The 12,950-nt window shown below is 39.2% G+C and overlaps 1 protein-coding gene across 1 annotated transcript in view; it reads right to left on the bottom strand.

Annotated features, from left to right (window-relative positions):
• The window catches only part of Dscam3 (Down syndrome cell adhesion molecule 3), an 819,144-nt gene extending 806,502 nt beyond the window's left edge, over positions 1-12,642 (bottom strand). Inside the window, exon 1 of the mRNA XM_071596808.1 lies at positions 12,237-12,642. The gene's annotated coding sequence lies outside the window, so the exon portion shown is untranslated. The remainder of the gene's footprint in view (positions 1-12,236) is intronic.
• Positions 12,643-12,950: the final 308 nt, after the last annotated feature.

The following is a 12,950-nucleotide window of genomic DNA, read 5'->3' as shown; positions in this document are numbered from 1 at the left end:
TAAAGACACAAAAGTAAATATTAACAAACATAAAAAATTTTATTTGAAAGAGGATACTTTAAACTACTTCTCAACATAATCTCCAAGCAAATTAAGGCATTTGTCATAACGTGTGACAAGTTTCTGTATTCCTGCTGCATAGTCCTTCGCCGCCAGCTCATTGAGATACGCGAGGGACCCATCTTGCACAAATTTTTGCATAATGCAGATGGTGTTTAACAATTTCATGAACAATTGTTCGAGAAACATTGGGAAAATGCTCACAGATGTCATCAATTGTGACGCGCCGATCGTTCCTCACGAATTCGTCAACTGAGCTCACCAGTTGGTCTGTAATGACAGACGGTCTACCCGAACGCTCATCGTCGTGTGTGTTCCCCCTCCCCATGTTGAAGTTGCGACACCACCGCCGAACAGACGACTCGTCCATTACATTGTCTCCATACACCTCCTTTAATTGGCGATGAATATCACATGGGCGAACGTTTCTTGCATTGAGGAATTTAATCACTGCCCTCACTTCACAACTGGCGGCGTTCTCAATTTTTTTAAACATTGTAAACAATCACAGAAACAACACAGGCAATGCTAGCGTCACGCAACTTGGCTCAGAGAAGGCAGACAAGCCACTGAAGCTATCTGACCTCGTCCAGCGGCTACTTGCGTCGTCAGCACTTCATGCGGCACGAACGGGTACTACTTTCCGGATGACCCTCGTAGGTGTAACGGTACCCGAGAGAGAGAGAGAGATTTCTCACGTTAATTTAAATGTGTTATTCATACCCAACTGGGACAAACCTCTTCTAAATTTACTCGTCCAAAACTTTGCAGTTTTAATTGTTTTTAAAAATGCATCCATATTAGATGTCCCAAAAAAATTAGAATAGTTTATTTTGCAACTTGACGCCCCGGCGGTCGTACGTGGGTGATGGGAAAACAAATTATAAGAGTGATGGGTAGGCGTTGGTCCAGGAAGGAGAAAATAGATAGGGGAAGGATAATTCGTGGGGAGGAGGAGAGGAAATAGTCAAGAGACGGAAAGGAGCGCAGGAATGGGACGGGTCAAATGGGGCACTGTGAAACGGCAGTCAGCCGCAGGGTCAAATGAGGCCGTAGGGTTAGCTCGACCGACCAACATGTGGCGTATGCCGGCCCCATGCTATTCCACCCAATCTTTTTCCTGCCGCCCGCCGGCCGCTCTCTCTATCAACCCGATTAATGGCCTCCCCATCTCACCTCAGCCCCAACCAAACCCCCCCCTCACCCCACCCTCAACAACCTCTATCAACTCTCCCGAAATCCGCCGGCCCTTCCCCACCCTCACCTCTCCTTACCATGATGCTCCACCTCGGGTGGGTTAGCAAGCATTTCCCTGTGGTTCCAGTCCTTTCTCTCGTCTATCTCCATATATGTATCAGTGAAACTCCATGCAAAAATAAAAGTGAGTGAGCTCTGCAATATAGCATTACGAACATTAGACGCGCATTTTTAATAATCGAGTTGATGGCGTACGTTTTCGCTCAGATGCCTCTGCTTCAACGTTCGTTAATTCAGGCCATGGGAAAACGGCACATATCACTTCTGGAATCACCGATAAGTGATTCCTCCTTAGAAAGTAATATATAATCATGAAGTATTCCTGGAAGTACGTAAATCAACATAAAATGGAAATAATTTAACTCAGATAAAGGTAGGTATCATTAATCTGCTGAGATAGTAATAATTATCAATTATTTTAAATAAGCGCAGTGCGCAGTTAAACCCTACGTTGCAAAGTTTTACAAAAATTTTATCAACGGTAAATATTTCATCGCTGCTATAGTCTCCCCAATAATAATTTGAATATCATTTCCAGGAGTTGTTGAATGATTTGAATGCTATTTTTGTTAATTGCGAACTATCTTCTGAATATGCTTGTGAATAGCACTGAAATACATTCACAGAAACTTAAAATATTTTAAAACTCTCAAATGCAACTTCAAAAGTTTCCTATTGGCATCAATATTGTAGTTTATTGGATACATTTTAATATTACTGCTGAATGTGGAATATAAGCGTAAAAACCCCAAGGCAAAGTACAGCAGCATATCAATAAATATTAATAAGAGTAGGTAATTGGTATCAAATCGCTACAATAGCACCATTTACACGAATTATTTGCGTAAGTCCTGCTCTTTTCCGACTAATTTACTCTGGAACTAATTAATATTTAGCTATATAGGCTATTCTAACTTAAACATGGATATATGTATACTCTATATTCTTGTTCATTAATCTCTATAGGCCATTCTCTCCATCATGAGTTTTAAATCGAGAATTAGTTTTAAGCAAGTCTCCATTCCATTGTTATTCACAGACAAGTCACCATTGCACGGTCTCGTATTTATTTCAATTAAACTTACTAACTTTTCCATCTACCTTAAAATAAGTGTCAATATAATTTCTTTTGAAATACTGGTACTGGGAACATGTTCAATTAACCAGTAAATCGTTTCAACAATTACATGATCAATGCGTAGGATATATTTTTAATGCTTATACCAGCATTAAATTTAATTGATTATTTTCATTATTAAATCATGTAGGCATAAAGTTTAACAGATAAATCCTGGAAATGTTTCATTATAATTCTCAATCTTTACCTCCTTTAATTGCATACATTCGACTAGAATGTAGAATCGTTTTTTTTCGATCATCTCCAGAGTTGATACGGTTATTTCAAAAGGTATTTGAAAAGGTAGTTAATGAGGTTATTTCAAAATTAATTTATTTTCATAGATGAACGCAAATAGACTGTGTGCGCCTGCCAAGCGAATAATCACCCCCGTGATGAAATAAGGAGCCCTAACGCGAGCCTTATATCCACATGTGGACGCTCGGTCCCCAGTCGACACAAAAAAATGCACCACTCACTCACGTAGGCTTTCGAGGAAAAGAGTGTATAAATCCTTCCATCAACCACTCCCCCACTCCTCCTCCCACCTGCCACACCCTGCTTTTTCCTTTTCCGGCGGCCAGGGAGAGAGGCAGAGCGGGTCGTTCCCGCAAGGGCGGCGCTAAAATCCGCCCCGTGCACAAACCATGGCTTCCGCCGACTACACACCACCCCCTTTCCCTCTTCCGACGCCGGGCAGGCCAAAGAATAACGGCCTTGGTCGGCCGAAATGGGTTTTATCTATGCCTCTAACCCACTCTTTCCCTCCGCCCTATTCATCCCGTCCGTCCACCCCTTCCCACCTCCTCTCGCCTTCTCCACTGCTTAAATTCCGCCTTTCTCCGGCTTTCCCGTCCATCAAGTCTTTCTCTACCCCCATCATCTCCTCAATCCGTCCAAGTGTTCACGCCGGAATAGAGAGGAAATAATTTGTCTTTGGTAGCCTCAACGAAAACTGCCACATATTTAACCTTTCGATGTGCAAAATTCTCTGTCCCCAGACGGGAAGAATTCTTCGTACAGATCTCTTATGGGATGTGGACCATAAGTGAGCAGCCGAGCCTTAAGAACGTGCTATCTACATATATTTGATTCCGACTTTTCATTCGAGCAAGTAATTGAGGCTTGCGTCAAAATAAGCACTTATATTTGTACTTTATGAGCCTCCACTGTTTCCTGTGGTTCATTCTCACTCTACTACCGATTTTAGATTATGCACAGTCCAGTGGGAGGGAAAATGGATGTAATCAGTTTATTTAAGGACAGCTGGGCCTATAGAATGGTCTGGAGTACTAACTAATAAAAGTACCCGCCACGTCCGAATCACTTCCAACTCTGGTCCAACATTCGTCGGGAGACTTAGTCCTCCGAAGCTGGAACGGGCGGAAGACCGTATAATGAATAAATCTTCGAGAACGCCACTCGAAGCGTTGTTCCAGCTTGCCCTGATCCGCTGCAGTACCCGACATCTTCGGAGAGCCAGCCTACTAGTGACCACGAAAGACATTTAAGTAATCATCGCTCATTTGCAAAATTACTGCATGGATAACGGTATGTAATTTCCATCTTCAGATTATTTTAAATGCATATATAGCGATTATGAATGGTTCAGTATAGCTGATTTTGATTGTGATAAGTTTTAAGGCGAGACAATGTATCACCAAAATAAACGTAGATGAAGCAGCTGATCCCATACCACCAGTTGCACTCAGTTTCATTCGGCAAAAACAAATGAGTCCATTAATTTTCCCTAAATAAAAAAGAGATTACGACTAATGGCAATACTAAGTCACACTCTCTCAAATTCAGTATTTGTAACAAATGTCATTGAGCACTCAGCTATTCTTTGGACGGATTTGCGATAATAAATACTTAATATTTCCAGCATAAAAACTGGAGTCATGATGGCATTGCTCTAAAAGATTTTTAGCATACTCAAAAGACAATTCAAGAAACACTCATGATGCAAGTTTCTTCTCAGAGATGCCTGGAGTGTTTTTGCACATTTATTGTCTCCTAGGGCCACTTAGGTATGTACGGGATATCAGTGGAGAATCTGCTCCTTAACACTATCGTGAATTTCAAGGAAATAACTAAAATTTTATACAAAAAAATTTCTCAAGCTAAATAATACCCTCACAACATTATCGCTACTTTCAATTAATGATTCTAGATTCTAAGTTTTTCCTAAGACATCCCTTGCCTCAGTTATGCAGCTTCATAGACCTCCAGAAGTAATTTTAGGGAAAGCGACCGATAGCTAAGGTCATTTGCGCCATACTGGATGGATGGGAAAGGAGGAAGGGTGGAGAGAAACCCGGCGTCGGCATTAGCTTACTCTTAACAAAAGGCGCCAACGAGACCGCAGCTTAATGTCCCATCATACGGACTGCGTACTCACTTAGAGTGCTCTACACATAGCACCTCAGTAGGGAGCGGGATCCACTAAAAATATTCACCACCTCCAGGATTCAAACCCGGGCCCTCTGGGTGGGTAGGCACCGCACAATCCGGGTTCCTTCATTGGCCCCTTCCGCTAACCTCGTTCACACATTATTGCTTTTACGAAACTAGATTTCGGCGGAGGTATTTTGTAGTTACACGTCAACCCTTAACAGTGGCGCCATCATTGTGATTATTATGACTTTCGCAGAAGTCCTATAGATAATTCATGACAAACGGAGAGTTTCCTGCAGTGCAATAGTTCTCTAGTAGAGTTACAAATGCCATGACCACTGCATCATGCCATTCTCCTCAATTTATGGTTAAAATGATACGTAGAGTGCACTAAATCATAAATTATTTTCAGCAAGAAATATTTATTGGGAGATATTTTATCTATTGGTAATATTAGTGCATTGTGAAATGCGTTCCTCGAGGGTCGGATAGCACACTATGTAATTGTGGAGATGCATCGCTCCGTAACTGGTTGCCGTTCTGAATTTATCGTTGGCATTCATATCCTAGCAGGATTTGTAATCGAAAATCCTCCTAGGGTATATTATCCCATGAAGTATTCTCAAGAGCAAAGCTAAAAAGATCACTTCACCTTCGTTTTATTAGAGTACTCCTTTACCTTATACCGCATATACGTAAGAACTTCCACGACACATTAATGTACGCATTATACTTGATCGAAAAAAACAGTTCATCTGAATTTTGGTAAAAGACCATTATATATATATATATATATATATATATATATATATATATGTGTGTGTGTGTGTGTGTGTGTGTGTGTGTGTGTGTGTGTGTGTGTGTGTGTGTGTGTGTGTGTGTGTGTGTGTGTGTGTGTTTATATATATATGTATGTATATATATATATATATATATATATATATGTCTTCTTAGACGTACTTGTACAAGCCAGTAAAACGGAATTTTTTTAAGAAAACTGTCATAATCTTATGATATATGTATAAATACATCGCTCATCAGACAGAGATATCTCTCATATTTTACAGGTGAGGACGCAAAACTAAAGATGCTCCGTTTTATATCTTATGTCAAAACCTTTTGGAAGGGAAAAATATTCTTCATAGCCTCTCTCCGTTAATCTCCTCCAAAATATTTTCGAGTAAACTATTTACATAGAGATTTATGGCATAAAAAAGTGTCTGGCGCATAAATTAGGCAATTGCAGAACATTTAGAAATCTTCCAAAATGATTCCTTTGGCAAGCTTGAAAATATTATCGGAAGAAAAACTTAGTACTCGTAATTACGCATTTTTTTAAAGGTTTATTTCATTCTATTCTTTTGGTTAACGGTATTCTTTCTTGCCTACTAAGACAATCATTGAATTAGGAGTGGAAGGTTTTCTTATGCATGAGCAACTATTTTGAAAACCAGTTTTATGTCATGCGATCACTGCTGCCTAGCAACGGGTAAGAATTGCCTTAATATTTCACTCAACTACCTACTTATGCACCAATATTGATGGGTCAAGTTTTTGGGATATGATATCACTTGGCGAATTACCATCCTACCAACGAAGGGCTAGAAATAGAATCGCTAATAGGAAATATGAGGCGCAGATGGAAGGTTTTTGACATTTGAGTATAGAGAAGAACATGAAAGGTGGAATAGACACTGGTAGAAAGGAAAACAAACGAGAAAGTTAGGCATAGTGGGGCAGGAGAGGAGATTGCCGAGATACATATAAAGGTTACAGAAAAGATGGATGCTGAGTATTTTGATTGGCATTGGGATTTTTAAATATGTCCTAGAGAGGAGAACGTTGTGCAAGCGAGAAACGGGTAGAAATAGGATAGCCATATCGGACAGAATGAAGGGAAGAAGAACGTGTTCTGAATTGAAGCGGGGCTTGTTGTAGATTCGGGGTGTCAGGTTATGTTTTGTGAGGAGATACAATGAAACACATTGCTGTACCATTGTATGGGCTGTGTCCATCCGAAACCTACCTTAGCCGGTAGTATACCGATATTAATATCCAAAATGTCGAACTTATCTTTAGTAACCAGAGGAGTAATAAATAGCAATATTTTCTTGAAAATATCTTAGTCTTAATTAAGTAATGTATCCAATATTTAGATAATTCGACGCACACAATGGTGTTAACTACCCATCAGTCAAGTATATATTTTTACAATCAGTGACCATTATCATCATGCGACTGAAGTAATTGTTAGGCATGATTAGGTATCACTGTATAACTTAAAATCATTAAACCAATAAAAAATTACTAACAACGTCACTGTACTCATTAAATTTTAGAAACATTACAAATATCAGAATAGAAAAATTTACTCGAAATGATAAAAACTATACTTTAAATCGAGGAAAAAATAACGAAATAAAACTTCCAAAAGGTATTTCTCACAGGTTTTATGCTATCCAATATCTTGATGCATAAGCTTCGTTGTGAATTTTCGTTCATCATTCCTATTCAGTTTCATGCAAGTGTATAAATTATTTCCCGTGTAATATAATATAGCAGCAACACAAGTAACACAAAAAAGATGGAAAATAAGAATGTTGTTTGTAAAATCACTCCTAGTTTAAAAATCTAACTCAATATGGCTTACTATGTCATCTTGATTTCTCAAATCTCCCTAACGGACAAAAACAGGGGAGTAAAAACGTTATCGTTACGAAGAACTTCACTGATAGAGGGAGAGCACCCCGTAGATTTCATTTTCATTCGAAACCATATCCACAAATTACACTAATTCCTGTACTTTTACAAGGAGAGATGTCATATTTGAAAATAAGTGTTGCCAAAAGAGAATTTCCTTTTCTGAATAACTTCATAAGCGTTTATTAATATTGATGGAATCTCAACAAATAGTCTGAGTGTCCGTGCATCCTTTCTCCCACCCAAGGGTCACCGAAGGCGCGAACAGGCGTTGGAATGCAAATATGAATAAATTACGGGAAGACCCTACACCAACCGGGATGGCGTTAGCCCGTGAGAGAACGAGACGCTCGCATATGACACGCCCAGGCACGCCCGACAAGGCACGCGACACGGTGAGAAACACTACAGCTCTGCATTCCCGTCACTGAGTCGCTCTTCTACTCCAGCCGGCACGGTGATTTATCCTTGCAAAGCATTGCCATATCTTCCTGTGATGACACGTCGGAGGCCAAAGAAATGCGCCAACAAACACCATTGCCTACTTGTAGGATAAGATGATATAAAGAAAAATAGCGTGAATTTAAAAATATTCGCAGGATCTGAACTTTTAGAATGAACTTTTAACTGAGAATTATTTAACACAATTATATCAATGTGTATCATGGTTTTTTCCTTAATACAGAATGAATTCAGTTCCATTGAACTCATGGGTCAGTTTTTCCTCAAAAACTTATCCATAAGAATTCGTTGTCTATTTCTTTTCTCTTAACTAATGGGAGAGTTTGCGAAATATCTCGAGTTATTGCACTGCAACAATTTAATTTTCAATGTCACTGTAGTATAGTAATTATTGCGTTTTACCCAAAATAATAATTTACTACGATTACATAAAGGCAGATGAATAATTTATCTTTGGCATGTTAGTAGTTTGAAACTCAATAAACATGAAATCATGGGTCATGATGAATTATAGATTCGAGTTATCTATTTTCTGTCCATTCATAAATGGTTAAAATAAATGTTATTTTCTTTTCTCGTGCGCGCACACACACACAAACTTAAGTAAAAGAAATTCATGTGTGCATTAAATAAGGAAGAAAGCAGTTAAAACAAATGGTTGAGTGAACCCATTTTTGTGAGCTTTTCACTCAGTAGTCCAATTCTAAGATATTTTACTCCAGCGTATGAAATTCGTACTACGCAATCATCTACATTAACGCACGGATCGAATCAGGATGAGTAGACAATAAAGAAAATTTATACGTTCACTCTAAACTTAAAATATCGATGAATGCAATGGAAAGGGATTGAGCTAAGTGGTGTATCATAATTCCAAGCACGTATCGCGTATATTTACAAAACTCTGAAAACAGAAATAACGTATGACTTTTAATAAATTTGACACCGAGAAGAAATATCACCATATGACCAAAATGTTCTTATACTGTTACGTTATTTGGAAACCGGTGAAACGTCTGATAATATTGTAATTTTTATAATTTCTTATATCCAAGATTTTATATTGTCCTACTGGACTAGAAAAAGGTAAATGAGTAACAAAAATGTAATATAAGGATTCGATTAGCCTCAAATATAAGCTTCAACTACTTTTTCCATGTTTAATTCATACAAGAGATTCCTTTGCTTACGCTTATGAGTTTATGTGTACATACAAAGAAAATTATTGACATTTCAGAAGTTTTTAAATGGTCATAAAAGACTGATACATTGCATCTATAATTCATCGAAATCACAGAGGGAAATATCATGCTTATTGAGCTTCTAACTCATTGCATACTAAAATATATATAAATGACTAATGAAACTAATAAACAAAGGTATTAAAATACTCTAATTTTATCTCTCACTAAATATATGTCCTTACTCTAATATTGGCTAGAATGTGCGAATTATAAGAGCTTGAAATTCAAATTCAAGGTAGCACGGGAATTTGTAGGAGAGATGTTTTTCTCTCTCTATGCAGTAGTGATGACGATGAATTGATATTTTAAAAATTTGATCAGAGAGGAAAAAAATTCATTTTAATGGATAATTTTTCAAGCGTAATTCCACTATCAATAGGAAGAATGCCACAACCATGAGATGCACATAGACGCCAAAAATTATCATCTTATAATGGCATTTGCAATATTCATTTTTAAGCTAGTATTTGAAATAATATTAATCTTGAGTTCAGATTTAATACTATAACTCCGAGAATAATAAGACAAAACTGTAGCAATACGAAGTCTAAACAGGGAAAGCGAATCGGCAGTTCGTAATATGACTTGTGATGGGTCACGTAATCCCCCTAATAACACCTCTGATTGACATGAAAACGTCGAAGGGTAAAACGACATTCACCAATTAGGTGAATTTTATGTAACACATTCTTTAGGTTGAACTATATTAGGCCTGATTGCAATAACTGGCAACCCGGCTCAGAGAAATGTAACCGAGTGGACACGAAAAACTTTTGAGAGATCTGCGAGAATGATTTCTTTTACTGCGGGTGTTCTTCAACTATTCTAAGGAAAAGAAATTCGATACAAATCTTCCCATATTCAAGTACTCTTCCAAAAAAATATAAAAATCGTCCAATTGCTATTCAATAGCTCACCATCTCTCCTACCATGCTTCCTGACCACAATAGCAACAGTAAACTTTGTCAGTTTACGTCCTCTTAATTACATGATCAGTTCCTCTCGGTCAATTTTTCAATAACGCACCGCAACTAGAGAAGTAACAGACCAAAATTTTCCCTTGCGGCAGGGGAAAACTCTCTCGCAAATCTAAGCAAAGATCATGGATTCAAGTTCAGACATGTGCATGATTATTTTGAAGTACACAGGTCAAGTGTGAGGAAAAAACCTTAGGGTCATGTACTTTTGCGAGAAAACCCTATATTTTTATTGCCAGTACAGTTAGCGTATAATTGCAGAGACACGCTCTTTCGATCGTCTACCTCTTGTTACTATCGCTCAAAAATGTCTCGTTTCTTCATCTATCCTGATGTATTTGCTCAAGTCACGGACTTGGCTTAATGCAGTGAATGACAAAAGGTCTGAAAGTTTCCAATGAACCGTTTGACGAATGAACGCAAGAACAACACCGTCTTCCGAAGCACCAGTACTTAACGCGAGGTTCACCGCACGGCCATCGGGCCCTCAAGGCACGCCCCTCACGCCCCGGCCGCATGCCCTGGTTTTCTCACCGCCGCGTCGACCGCCTGCCGAGTCGACCGAATCCCAGTCGCGCATCTGAATTAGCAGATGGCAAGGTACATAGCTGCTCGTAATATAATTTACTCCTAGTAAACTCTAACAGCAAAATTATATCCTAAAGAAGAATGTATTCTATTCCTGATGGTTGAAAATATTAGCTGGATGTGTATATGATGTATGTTGCCTCAATATGAATCATTTCATGCCAACACTTTCGATGATCCGCTCACCCTTGGGAGCTCAATAAGCCTTCACTTGTCATAAGAAATCTCGCGGAGCAAATCACGCATGTTAACACAAAACTCTTGCCCAAGGGGGACCCAAACCGCCTAGATATCTTCAATTTAGCAGCAATGAGGAGGTTAACTCACTGCTCACTCACCGGCTAGGAATGATTTGTTCATTGTTTTTTTCTGTAAAACGCGTATTCATTCGATAATTAATTTATAATGTTGTAAGAAATTATTTTTAAATCTCTAAAAAAACACGAGAATCTTATTTTCCTTTACGTCATGTATTTTTATTATAAAATTTGTTGAGTGCGTGTGAATTTGGTTTTGCCAAATATAAATGAAGAGCATTTTCTGTGTGAAATAGCACTTAAAATGACTTTTATATCAGTGACTTTAATTTAATACGTAAAATTGTACTGCATTTATTCCCCAGTATTAGTATACAGCAATCTTTGAAAGAAAAACTCGTCTCTTACCTACCGGAAAAGAAAGAGCTCGGTATTTTTGTCAAGTCCAAAATTTTTCCCTAATGAGAATTCTCCGTAGTAGTCATCACTCTTGCATTTTTATAAAATACCTCACCGTCACGAAAATAACATTGAAAAAAAAACAAAATAATCAATATCTAGGAGTAAGCATTTTACAAATGATATCTAGTGCAGAAGAAACAATGACAGAGGTTGAGTTTATGCAAAAATATGCCCGCTACTTTACAATATTACGATAAATTTGTAATATCTTGTAGTTTCCGAAAGGAACACATTGAAAGCCGTAAAACATAAGTGTTTCATTCCTCATGCCAAATCTGCATTTAATTCACCATAATTATGTTGTTAGGCATAATGCTAGTTCGTCCGATGCCCATCGTAATTCCTCAGCATTAGCTTGCTTTACACAGATCATAATCCTGGCCGGTAATGTCTACTTTGACAAAATTAATGCCAAATGACTGTTTCCGCAATTATGCAAAATTTTCAGGAATTTCAATGAAGATACATTGGGGCCGATTATTTTTTACCAATTAATTACACGAAAATTTTTTATTAGTTTGGCTTGATAATCATTTATTCCGTAAGATAATGCAAATCCGAAAGCCTTTAAAATTAATGCGTCTCCAAGAATTTATTTTTTACCAATAATCGGGAAGGCATTTGATCGCCCGTCTTGTGGGACCAACTCAACAATGGTCATAACATTCTTCCTAAGATTTTTGGAAGGAAAATGTGAAATGAGGCGACTACTCACAGTTTTTCGGATGAAAATGGAGAGGTAATAATGTCTCGCCCTCCTCGGAGAGAAAACAGAAAACACTTCAGAGCATTAACGGCAACCGACGATGTTATGAAGAACTCCCTACTTCACACGGCAGAGAAGGGTCTTCGGCAAACTTCAGGCGCTGTTCCAAATCTCTCCTTCCTTAAGAACCCTCAAAACAAAATCCCTCTCATCCCAGACACCGAAAAGTTCACGCTGAACGAAACTAGGAGAGGTAAATATTTTCTCACCGTCACGAACGTAAGACCAAAAAACACACGGGACGGCTGCGTGCGTCCAGAGTCCAGGAGAAGGGGAGGAGAGGGCAGGCGGCCGTGGGAAGTTTCGGCAGACTGCGAGGGGAGCACACGAGGTGAGGCAGGCGGGGTCGAGCCGAGGCGAGTCCCAACGTTAACGCACAGCCTCGCAGGCCGCTACTGACTACGCCAGGCGATTCCCGCGCCCTGGCCCGCACGTACGCGAAAACCCACCCCCTCCACTGTGCCGGGTCGCGATAGGACCCCCCCAACCCTGTCCCACATCCCCGCCGCCTCGCCCTGAGACCGAGCCGGCCTCCCATTGGCCCAGCGATTTTGACGGGGTGGCGCGCGCGGCGTTTGCGCTCCAAGTTCCCCGCTCGGGTGCGAAAGGGGGACTCTAAGGGGAAGGAACTAGCCGTGGAGACGGGGAAACTTTGAGGAGGGG

The sequence above is a fragment of the Hetaerina americana genome, unplaced genomic scaffold (genome assembly GCF_022747635.1).
Source record: "Hetaerina americana unplaced genomic scaffold, ioHetAmer1.1.p SCAF_8, whole genome shotgun sequence".
NCBI lineage: Eukaryota > Metazoa > Arthropoda > Insecta > Odonata > Calopterygidae > Hetaerina > Hetaerina americana.
Note: the sequence above shows the minus strand (reverse complement) of the source record. Positions and strands in the feature narration are given on the sequence as shown.